Here is a 13,048-nt window from a genome sequence, read left to right as displayed (position 1 = left end):
CCGTAAAAACGCTAGCAAAACGCGTGCGACATTTGCATGCAATGCGACAAAAGAAAAAAACGCGTTGTGGTTGCCAATGCAATCGTTGTTGTTGTCAAACTTCAATTAGCTTTTAACTTATAAACTTTAACGTTCAATAAATTGTTGCCACCTTGCCCCTCCCCGCCCCTCTTGCCCCTTTTGTAGCAACAACTTAACAACAAATTCAAACAACTCACGCTGGTAAATTCCACAAATGTCGTGAAACAAGTTTCAAGTGCTGCCTAGGGGCAGGGGGAGGGGGAGGGAGTGTTGTGGGGGGAGTGATTTATGCATGCAAAGAGCGTAGAGGAAATACAAGTGAGTTAGTAACTCAACAACTGATTAGCCAGCTGATCAATTGGTTGGCCAACATTTTTTTCTTTTCGAGCATCCATTTTCAGGCGGAACTCGCGTTGTTTTCCCCTCCCCCCGCCTCTCAATTTTCACGCCTCTACAAAGAGAGAAGAGAGTTTCTCTTTAGAAGGCGGCAGTTAACACACAAATGAACTGATTGACTGACTGACTTATGGACCTGGTAACTTGGCCAACTGCTGTTGCCTGTTTTGTTTGGTCGCTTGGGCAAATTGAAATTTCGCACGCGCCGCTGCCGCCACCGCCGGACATCAGTTGACCCGCTGTGGCAGCAACATCAGCAGCGACTTTGTGGCAACCATAGAAATTTCTTGTGTTGCAACTTTAAATGGCGGAGAAAATTGATTGCAACTAACTTTGACCCCATTTGCAAAGACGAAACTTACAAATTGAACATGTAGATGAATTAATTCGTATAATATAAATAAATCATTGACATTGTTTCAAAAGTTAAGTAGTAAGTAGTAGTCATGAATGATTCGTGGGTGCCAGCTGTTAGCTTACAGGTGCACTCATTTGAGTGACATTTTATTGGCCAAGTCAGAGCCAAAAACACCTTCCATTATGGCCACAAATCATTAAACCATTTGGACCCCATAAAAAACCATCGCATAAACATAAAAGTGTAAGAATAATATAAAAAAAAAGAGAAAAACAACAACTAATTTAGAACAAATGTTTTAACTGCAACAAAAAACTATATAAATAAATAAAGAAAACCAAAAACAATAAAGAATATTATAGTAATGTTTTTATTATTTTGGTATACCCTGTAAATAAGACAAAAGGTTAAAACAGACTAGAACCACTGTATATTGCTATCAATAAGTTTTATGTATGTCTATCGATTAAATGCAATTTTTATTTATTTTTTAGAACTTATTAGTTTACTTTATTAATTTCACTTTTTTCCGATTAAACAATACAAATTAACTTCAGCACCGACTACTTGGCTCTTAAAGTGAAATTGTTGCAATTTTATTTTCTGCAGGGTATCTTTCCAGTGGTATACACTCAAGTAGAGCACTTTTACTTGCTAGGTTTTTACGACATTGGCTTTACAGTCGGTTAAGTCTACGCAACTGGTCAAGAGGGTAGTTAAATGGCGGTGGATGAGGAGGGGGTAAGGGGGAGCTGAGGAAAAGGCTTTAAGTGGCGTCGCTTAGTTGGGTTGCTGGGCAGCGGGGCGTGGCAGGCTGAGGTCGCTGGGGCGTCTAACAAGCGGCCTTTGTTAATTTGCCGACAATAACAATAAAACAATAACAGCACAACAACAACACCAACAATTACAATAACAACAACTACTATAAATGTGCAGTGGCAATATTTATTGTCTTGACAATATATTTATGCAATAATTGCATTAAAGTGGTTCCATTAATTATATATTTTTCTGCCATGCCAAATCCCCGTTACTCTCCCTCTCTCTCTCTCTTTCTCCCCCCTGCGCCTCCTGGTCTCAGTTCTCTGGAACACCCACGCAATTTACCTTAAAAGTGGTTTGTGTCCCAACTAAACGAGTATCGATTACACAACATCTTGAGACTGGGTTCTTGCATCGACTTATTTATTGACCACCCCCCGTTGGGTTTTGGCCACATTTGCAGCGCGCTGTTGGCCAATTTGTTTGCCACATTATGTTTAGTGGATGGAAGTGGGCACGATCGTCACTTACGAGTTACAACTGTAGCTGCGGCAAGGGCGTGGCTTGAAAAGCGGCAGCAAACAGTTCTCGGCGTTTTAGCCAAAGTCGTGCGCTATTTGTGCTCCATACACGTCAATAAAAGTAACGACAAAATTGTCATAAAAAAAAAAATAATAATATTAAAAATAAAATAAAATAAGAATTTCATTGAGTTTCCTTGGTTTCGATTTGCTTCTTGTCTTGTTGCGCATTTTATTTAAATTGAAACTAAAACTAAACAAAATGCAAACGCTTTGAAGTTGCGCCGACGCCATAACGAGCGGACATTTCTGATGTTGTTGTTGTCGATGTCGATGTCGATGTCGTTGTCGTTGTTGTTGCTCTTGCTAAATGCAAATTAAAAGACGACAACGGCAACAAGTCACCCACAAGACAAGCAAGCCGCAGCTTTGTAACATCGGGAGTGCGAGAGAAAAGAGGGAATGAGAGAGAGAGAGAGAGACAAGCTATAAACACTATATGGACATGTTATCACACCAATACACACACCCAACATGGAAGCAACTCTGTCAATTATGCGTCGATTCACTTGATGCTGATTCTGCAGAGAGTCAAAACAATGTTTCTTTGGGTAAATCGATTCAAGCAGGCGATTGAGTCTTACATATATCGAATTTATCGGATATTTATACTCATAAATCAAATAAAAATGTTTATAGATTGAATATTTGTACACAAACATGTATATTTTTATTAATAAATCGAATTCAATAATCGAATATAGCTATTCAGTTTTCGAATATATTAATTTGCTAATCGAATATATTTATTTCTTTATAAATCAACTTTGTGAATTCGTATATCAAATATATATATATATATATATATTTATGTATCGACATTATCCGTAAACAAATCAGCTGGTTTTTTTTACAATTATCAATTATATTTATCTATTGATCGAATATTTATAATCATACCTCAAGTTTGTTATTTCACGAGTCAATCATTAATTATGATACATTAAATATTTTCAACCATTTATTTAATAATGTTGATAAATTGTGTGTCCTTATACATAAACATAAATCGATTATTCATTTGTGCATATCGAATATTTACAATCGTAAGCATAGGTATGCAATTTTATGCATCATATATTTGCAGTCGATTAATTTGTACACTTATTCATTTAAATTTATTTTTATAGACCAAATATTTATACTCATGTAACAATTAATAATATTCGTGATATCCAAAATGTATTTATTAAAGATTAAAAATTGTATGATTATTCATAAAAGAATATTTATAATAACGATTATTTGTATGCAACTTTTTTTTTATATTTTTATATACACTTTATATCGAACAGTTTTCAATTGTGTGTACAAAATTCGTTGATTTCGTTGCGTGTTTGAGAAGTTTGTGGCGCGTTTGTTGCGCCGCCGATAACAATGTGACTTTGTTATCGTTGCAGTCATGCCATGACACGATCCCGCTACCCATGGTGTGTGTGTGAGTGTGTGTGTGTATGTGATATGGAGTGGCAGAGTGGAAACTTGCGACTTGACTGGGGACTAACACTTGAGCGTCTCGCAACAACTGCGACTCTTGCTGCATTTTAATTTATTTCGTTGTGCCATTTTACGCAAATTGAGGACAGCAACAACAACATATAATAACAACAACAACAACTACAGCGGACACGCAATGCGGGCGTATTTCTTTTTCTTTTATTTTTGTAGTTCTTGTTATTTGATAAGAAATTGTCATTTGCCATGATTACGAGAGACGTCGAGAAGTCGAATAGAAAGAAGCAATACACTGACTGCGACTTCAATTGTGACTGTGACTGTGACTGCAGTACAGCGCTACCAAATAGTATTATCTTAATAAATCTAATTTTCTGCTTTCTGATATTCTAAACATGCTTCTTACATTTTTAATAATCTCTTTAATTCTTCTCTTTGCAGGTAAGCATCTGGTATATTATATCAGATAAACATTACACTGAACAACAGAACTGATGACAACTGATATTTTGGGTAACAAATGCAGCAACATAAGTTTTTCTTTCTTAAGTACAAATCCCATTTCGTAACTAAACTGCACTTTTTTCACATATAAAGAATATAATCTTCAAAGAAATAGCAAGTCAATATCAGAATTTTTAATATAACTTTTGAATGTTGGATTTAATTTTGAAACCAAATCGATTTTTTTTATATAAAATCAGGGAATAACACCGGGACCGGAACCGTTAACCGAAACTAACCGTTTCATTTTTAGTACCAGATTACCGAATACCGAAACGTTTGTACCGGTACGGTTTTGGTAAAGTTGCTAGGTCAAAGAGTTGTCCAACTTCCAACTGTCATAACTTGATCAAAACTAAATAGATTTTCAAACGGAATGTCATTTTGATCATGATTTGGCCTCTAAATTCATTCTGTATTCAATTTTTGTTCATTTAGAAAATTTAATTATTTTCGACCAAGATTCGATTTCGATGGTAAGGGTCCCCCCTTTGAAATTTCGAAAATTCAAAATTTTAAATCTCAAGTTTTTACTTTTAATCAGCTCCTTATATCGTAATTAGTATAAAACAACACTTTAAACTTGATTTTGAGAGCTTTAATTTTTTTGTAAAAAATCATGTGAAATTGAACAAAAATTTGTACTTGTAAAGTGGCTAAGTCCGCAGTCTGACCAACTTCAAACTGTCATAACTTGATCAAAACTGAACCGATTTTCAAGCGGAATGCCATTTTGATCATTATTTGGCTTTTAAATACATTCTGCATTCAAATAAACCTTTTACCGAAATAGTTATTTCGGGACGTACCGGAACCGAAACCGTAACCTATATTTGTTTCGGTTATATTCCCTGTATAAAATAAATTGACTTATGATTGAAATATCGATAGCATATCGATATCTTTTGCCCTATAAATATTCTTTCAAACCAAATTGGCTTAATTATTTAATTATTAATTAAAATTAAAATTAAATTTATGAGCGAATGGTTTGCTTTCTTTTACAAGCAACTTCTAAATTGATTTGTGACTATTTATTTATTTTTGATAGTAACTAACTAGAAGCACATCTACAACCCTAACTAGTCGTAACTCCATATCCCTTACGACTCCTTCCCTCTTTTGATTCATTTGAATTGTGCTAATTGAATTTGTTTGCTGTGTTTTTTTTTGTCTGTACAATTTGCCTGTCATTTGTGATCACGTTTTGGTTGACTATGAGACACGCCCTCTATTTTTTTTATACTTTTTTTTTGTGGCAATTTCGGGGGATTACCCGATTGCCCCTAACTCTGTTCCTCGATTTCCTTCGCCCCCTTGTTGAGCAGTTTATTGCGCAAAATGCACGTTTAACACATTTTGGCCAACAATTTTAACGTTGCTAATTTGGCACCTTTTGTTGGCTTGTTTTTGTTGTTGTTGTTTTTGTGGGTCAACGGCAATTGTAAAGTTTACCAATTGCAGTTAACCAATTAGCGAAGTACAGTTGAAATGACCAGTAACAGCCAGCACCACCTCCTGCCCCTCCCCCAAACGAAATGTGGGGTACGCTTTTCACTTACACTGACCGCAAATATTTTGACCAATGTCCAACAACAATGTTGTTGTTGCACAAAAAACCTTTAAAGGTACATACAGATAGAGAAAGAGAGAGAGAGAGAGGTGGGGAGGGGGGAAGGGGGGACAATTGAGTTTCGAGTCGTCTTGTTTTGGTCTTTGTCAGTTCTTGGCCTAAATATTTTGGGCCATTCGCTGGCCGTTGCCCATCATCGTTGTCCCCTCTCTATCCCCCTCTAACCCCCCTTGACTAATGTGTGGCCGGTCTCGCTCTTTATTATAAAATAATTGACAACTTGTGCGCTTTTATGGCCCGACAACAATGAGAGCAACAAAAAGTTGTCAAGTAAAAGCGAAACAACAACAACAAAAATCGAAATAACACGAGAGACCGCAACAGAAATGAAAAGCGCGAAAAATACACCGCAGAGGAGGAGGGAACGAAAAGGGGTACAGCAGAAGGAAGACAAAAAATATATACATATATATATATAAAAAAAAGTGGGTACCAAGTGCATGTAGAAGTCGCATTGGCTCGAAAAAGAAAGTATGTAGCTTTAAAAAGAGTCGCGTAGAAACTTTCTGTTTGTCCAAAAGCAACAAAGCTCAGAAGACTGTAGACTGCATAACTGTAGATTGTAGACTGCAACCAGACAAGTGCTAAAGATTTCAGCAAAAACAGAAAATCGCAGCATTGAATGCAACAAAAGTTCTTTGGTGCTGCCAACTCTTTTGAAAATGTGTCAGAGAGTAAAGAAACAGCAGAAGAATTGCATGAAAACTTCGTGCAACAAAGTGTTGACAACATCTTAAGTTTCTTTATAACTGTTCCATGAGTTTATTGCACTTTGGTGCTGCCAACTTGCCAAGATAAGTGTACTAGCTAGTTTTCACATGATTTTAACAACCTATATGTTATTTATTATATTTATGTTAAACAAAGAACGTAAAAACTGTTTACAACTTGATTTTTTGTAGCATTTGAAGTCTGTTAGCTAGTTCTACTTCAGATTTACGAGTTGATAACACTTGGAACTGCCAACCTGTGCAAATATGTGCAAATACAGGTACAATCCACTCACGAAAAATTGCATAAAGACAATTTACAACAACTGATTTTTTTTTTTGGCGGCGGCGCATTTGTTGCTATTATCTAATGGGCGGATAGGCGTGACCGGACGGTGGTTTGGGGGCGCACCACATACATATACAGTTGTACGATGTCTATGGTGATCGTAAGTGGCTTTTGAGTCCAAAACCCAACGCACAATAGCTGCAATGAAAATAGAAACAAAAAAAAAAAACTACAAATGTAGTGTGGAAAACAAATAATTTACAACACAACTGTTTTAAAGGGTGTGACTGACTTGGAGATACCCGACACTGTTGAAGAAAATTTCATTATTAACAATTTTTATTGCTTTTAAATTAAAAAAAAATAATAATGTGAAAAAATAATGTACAACGCAACTCTTTTGACGGGTATGATAGACTTTGTTATACCCGGCACTGTTAAAAAATGTTAAATGTGTAAATTTTAAATATGTACTTATAAAACAACAAAACTAATGTGTATAGCAAATTGTTTTAAAGTGTGTGATTGACTTGTAGATACCTAGCACTGTTTAAGAAATTTTTAATTATGTTAATTATGATTATTATCAAATGATTGAAATAATATTTGCGATTTGTTGCCAACACTTTTACAGTGTATGTGTCTACAGGGTATATTTGATGACGTACTGATAAACATTTCATGGTTCAATGCCAAGCTTTGGCCAAACCCAAAAGGAAACATTTTGAGTTACAGCTTGTTTAAATGTAAAGTTGTTGTAGTTGTTTGGTTGTTGGTTGTTTGCCCGGTTGCTTGGTTGGCTGATTGTCTTAGTAGGTCTTTGGTAGGTGGTTTGGTTCGCTGCTGACGATTAGCTGACAACGGTTGGGCAACCTGTCGAGGCGCTGACCGAACTCAACTGGGTGGTAGGCAGACCCAAAGAGTGAGGGAGAGAGAGAGAGAGAGAGAGGGGAGGTACAACAAAATGTTGTCGCTTAGTTGCGGTAATTATTATGTCAGCGTTTGGACAAAAGCGTCTGAGACTGACGCCGACTGACAGAACTGAGACGTCGATCGACAACGACCGACAACGACGCCTGCGGCATTTGCAATTAGCTTTGATTTGCATACGGATGGTGGACTGAGAGGGGGGAGCACTGTTCAACAACAAAAGTGAATTTAATGCATTTACATAATCGTTGACACATTGAGGAAGACTTCTTTATAATTCAGCAATCGAAATGTATTGGCAACGCCAATTACCTCAACTCGAGTTGAGTCGCATTCTTTATGGATTCTATCCTTATAATCCATGGTATCGGCATCTTTTATTGATTCCGTAATCCTCCACTCAACTTGAAATACAACAAGTGAGGCAACAAAAAAAAAAAACGCGCAGAAAACGCGTTGGCGTCGCCTGTTGTCGATGGCGCCAAGTTGGACAGCAAGTTAAAGACACACAACACACAACTATAATTTGTTAACTAAATTGCCGCATGCACAATTTATTTACGATGCAAAATAATTAATCTGACGTCTGGCCAAGAGATACACTGAGCGAGAGAGAGAGAGAGAGCGAGAGCGAGAGAAGAGGGTAGGAAGGGGGGTTTGATTGGGAAAGGCATTCGGTGCGGCACCTGAAGGACAAGCAAAGTTGTGGTTGTTCTCAGCATAGTTATTGTATTTCAGCAGCAGCTACAAATGCATTTACAACCACACATACATACTTAGATACAGATACAAAATTGAGTATCCGTGAATTATGCGATTTGCAACTGTTGGCCAACTTCAATTAGAATGGCAACAACCTTTCCAACTTTGATCCAAATAAATCACACTTATGTAATCGAAATACATACTATATATGTTGATTTGAATGGAATGCAACAAGTCGAAAATCAATACTATATGTTTCCCTTACAGTTTCATACATTAATTTAATTTTTTTTTTTTTCCAAAATCAATTTAAGCTGACAATATTATTATCTGTCTATCGATAGAATCGATATTATCTGTCTATAGAAATGGAATTTCAATTGCCTCTAGTTAACTGTGACTGAAGTAAAAACTACCATTCAATAGAGGTTATTTCAACTCTAAGCAAGTGTTATTAATAATAGTTTAATTTTATAGCTAAAGTGATAAAATAATTGTTGCAATATTATTTAAGATTTCAAAAGTCTATCGAATCATTTGATTGCCGTAATAGAAAAACTTGGTACAACAAATAAAATCAACTTTTAACTACTCTGAAAGCGCATTAAAAATATTTAAATTGTTTTGGGCTTCTTTTTTAAAGCCGCTTTCTTGCTTCTTTAAATCGCATTTCAAACTTGTTTTTTTTTTTTAAATTTGTAAAGTTTTTGTTTAGATTTTTTGTAAGAATTTGTAAGCTTTATTTAAAAGTACCAGGTCGGAATTCTTCTTGAGTCCTTTTACTTCTTATTATATTCTGAAAAATATATTTAATACCACTTTGTGCTTTTTCTACATTTCTCCCCCTCTTTCCCTCTCTCTCTGTCTGTCTCTCTCTCGTTCTTTTACACAAACCACATACGCACTTCAAGGCCGTTGCAAGCAACCACAAAATAATGAATGAATAAAAAGCAGAGACAAATAACAAAGGAAAACGAAGAAGATGATAAAATTAATGAAGATGAAAACTAAGTATAACAATTTTCCCTCATAAATTATGCAACAAAACCATTTCCTACTTGCAACGAGTGCTATTTATATTGCTGCTGTTGTTGTTGCTGTTGTTGCTGGGCTTTTTTGCCTGCAGACTTTTATCAGCGGTTCCCGCAACAGCCGGCAAGCCACAAGCGGATGGATGCCACAACAACAACATTGACAACACCAACAACAACGCGTTGATGATGATGAAAAAAATGCGGACACTGCTGCGAAAGTCGCGTCGAATTCGCCGCGCAACCGCAAATACAATTGCAAGCAAAAGTGTTGCCGTTGTTGTTGTTGTTGCTGTTGCTTTGGTTGCTGTTGGCCAACTCCATTTTGGGGCACAACATTCCATTGTCTATTTTGTATTGCGCTTTGTCTTCGCCTCAATTGCTGCCAGTCTTCCCTTAGTGAAGACACTCAAGCCGCCTACTCCCACACTCCCCTCTTGCTGCACCCTTGCCCAACCCCATCAGCTAATATGTAACAATGTTGGCAAGAAACTTTTCTTTTTGGCCAACGTCACCGCTGTGTGAAATGCAATGCAAATGTTGCAAGCCGCAACAACAACGTGTCGACAACGAGACGACACCCCACAAAAGCTGCCAATAAGCAAGGCAACCGCAAGGGTTTCCCCTATGCAACCTTCTCTCCTCCCTAACTGACCGCTGCACAGTGGTCCATTACTCGCCTTAACTATTCGCTATCATAATACTATATAACTCTTATTTTTTGAATTTTTATCGTACAAATCAAATAAAAAAGTTAATTTAACTTTTTAAATAAAAATTGAATATAAACATCTTTTGAATTAAGTGGTGTATTTCCAAAATCTAAAATTATTCACGATATGTGGCTCAATACCTTTCATATAATACATCACATGTCCTTAAAAGACTTTTGTAGCCATAACAAAATTACAAAAATAACTTTTCAATTTTATTTAATTTTTGTAATCTTAAATAATTTTTATTATGAACGCTACGGTCCCTCATCAAAAGTTCATAATATAACTTTAATGACAGCTTATTAATTGTAAGGCCAAAATTAAATGCATTAATAATTTTATATATATCGATATAAAAAAATAATGTTTTGGCTAAATTTCAAATTTGTGTTAATTTAAGCTAAAATGACTAAAAAGGACCACTGTGCAGTGCTTGCAACCAGCTGCTGTTGCTGCAACATATTTAACTTTCGCCACATTTTCACACTTGCAACAATCAAGAAGTTTATGCGATAAGTTAATAAGGAACAGGTACAACAATAGAAGAATAAGAAAATGAAGTCATAAGTGTGTCAAAGTGGCAGAGAGAGAGAGAGAGGCAGAGGGAAGTTGAGAGCGAAAAAGACAGAGAGACGCCCACGCAACAAACAACAAACAAAATTCGTTAAAATAATAAACGAAAATTTTGAATTTTAATTACGTAAAAACAACAATAATACTTAACAACAACAACAATATTGTATGCTTAACGAGTTGATGTTTTTGTTGTTGTGCCGATAATATAAGCAGTAAGATAGACAGACAGACAGAGAGAGAGGGAACGAGAGTAAGGAGGCGCAAGATAGAGAGAGAAAAAGAAGACGGTGGCTCAGGAAGAAATTTAAATTGAAATTTAATTGAAAAAATGGCGACGACAATCGAAGAAGCGTGGCAAAAAAAAAATCAACAACAACAAAATGGCAAAGAAGAAGCAATAAAGGAGAAGCAGAAGAAGAGGAAGAGGAAGAAGCATCAACAGAAACTGACAACAACAACAAATGTGAAATGAAAAGAAAACCGAGTCAAGAATAAATAAACATTAATTTGTGCTGCTTGAAAACAAATTTTTACTATAAAATGTACTAGTGTGCGTGTATGTGTGCAATGTGTGTATGTGTGCAATGTGTGTGTGTGTGTGTGTGTGTCGCTCAAATTGTGCATATGAATGAAAAGATCGTGCGCATGAATGAACATGGAACATGGAACATGGAATACGAGACATTACCGATGGAAGGAGAGGGAACAGGGAACAGAGTGATGGAGCGGGAGAAGGGGAGAGAATAAAGTGTGGATGCAACCGGGAATAACGGGGCCCATTGGGGGATAGTTGAAGGCAACAAACTGTTGTTAATTTGTTGCTGTGCGTGTGTGTGTGTGAATCAATGAATGAATTACAAACACTCACTCACTCACTCACAAACGGTTGCAACTGCATGAATGAATGAAGCTTCAATATATACAAAAAGAAATACGAATACATTTCTGCGAACGATATGAAATCGATGAATGATCAATGAATTGATTGAATGAATAATCTAAATCAAAAAGATAAACAAAAGTTTACATTCATAAATGAGTGTACACTATACACCCCCAAAATGCACAAATGAATTGTAAACTGTGAATATCCATCAATATTTCAAATGCCATCGACTGAATTTCTTCTTTGATTCTACAAAGTAAAATAGTCGTTGTAAATAATTGCATTCTTAAAAACATCATTTGCATCTAACATTCACATATTTCCATACTTCAAATTTAATTTTAAAAACTTCGAATCACTCCAAAAATTCGTATTTTTTATTAGATTTTAAAAGTTTTCATATTTTGACATGCATTTTTATTCTATTAAATAATTGTGCTTAAAATAGCTGTTATAGCTGCTTTTTCTTAAATAAAAATTAAACGTTACATAAATTTATTAGTTTATAATTTAATTTATTATTATCTTAAATTATAAAATTATACATTTTACAACTCTCTTTATGAAATCAATGAATGAACTAAACTAATTTTTTTTCTGTTAACAAATTTCCACATCGCACTTACAATTCTCAACCAGTTTATGTGTTGTTAAGCCTTGTCTTTTAATGATTACAAATCGAAATCGATGTTATCGATAACACATAATATCGTAATTGATTGTAATTAATCTTGCTGCTTATGGAACAAGTTGCCACATGATCAAAAGTGGAATCTCTGCTTTTGTGGAGCTCGTTGATGGGTGTATAACTGTACAGCAAGGCGTGAGTGGTACAGTTGACTGTCGCTATGAATGGACAGCCGTTGGGAGGCCATTGAGTAAATCCACTTGGACTGGACAACTCATCCAGGCCTACGCTATTGGTTGACCCATTTGCGGGGCAGCGTTCGTTCGTTGTTCGTGTCTGTTGTTCGCCTCGTTGTTGTTGCTGTTGCTGTTGTTGTCCAGAACGGAAATAGCAACGCGTGCTGCACACACACACACACACACACACACAGTCGCACACACACAGACAACAGAATACATATAGAATGCAGGCACATGTTGAAAATCTTTACGCATGATTTTGCCTCATTTGTTGTCTTTGTTATTGTTTTTGTTGCTTTTGCTGTTGCTGTTGCGCCCAGCAACACAAAAATGCAGCGTTGCACACTGGGGCCTAAGACCAAAAAGCGTGACCAAAAACTATTTTTTAACGTTGACGTTTGAAATATAAACATTCTATATATCCTTTTTTTTTTAAAATAATTCTTAAATCTGGTTAAATTTATATTTGTGTTATAGTTGCAAATTTTCACAAAAAATAGCAAGTTTCCAACTGAATTGCAGAAAAAACAATGCTATTGATCTTTATGTATCTGATAACTTGTTAATTTATTAAAAAAAAGTAGATTTTTCATTAGTTTTCTTTTTTATAAAAGCAAAGTTAAAAATA

The 13,048-nt window shown here is 35.7% G+C and overlaps 1 long non-coding RNA gene across 1 annotated transcript in view; it reads left to right on the top strand.

The window, feature by feature from the left end:
• LOC117793506 overlaps positions 1 to 4,033 on the top strand; it is a 35,529-nt gene extending 31,496 nt beyond the window's left edge. Inside the window, exon 3 of the long non-coding RNA XR_004618283.1 lies at positions 4,015 to 4,033. This is a non-coding gene — a long non-coding RNA (uncharacterized LOC117793506). The remainder of the gene's footprint in view (positions 1 to 4,014) is intronic.
• The last annotated feature ends 9,015 nt before the right edge of the window (positions 4,034 to 13,048 follow it).

This window comes from Drosophila innubila, chromosome X, assembly GCF_004354385.1.
Source record: "Drosophila innubila isolate TH190305 chromosome X, UK_Dinn_1.0, whole genome shotgun sequence".
In the NCBI taxonomy this organism is placed as follows: domain Eukaryota; kingdom Metazoa; phylum Arthropoda; class Insecta; order Diptera; family Drosophilidae; genus Drosophila; species Drosophila innubila.
Note: the sequence above shows the minus strand (reverse complement) of the source record. Positions and strands in the feature narration are given on the sequence as shown.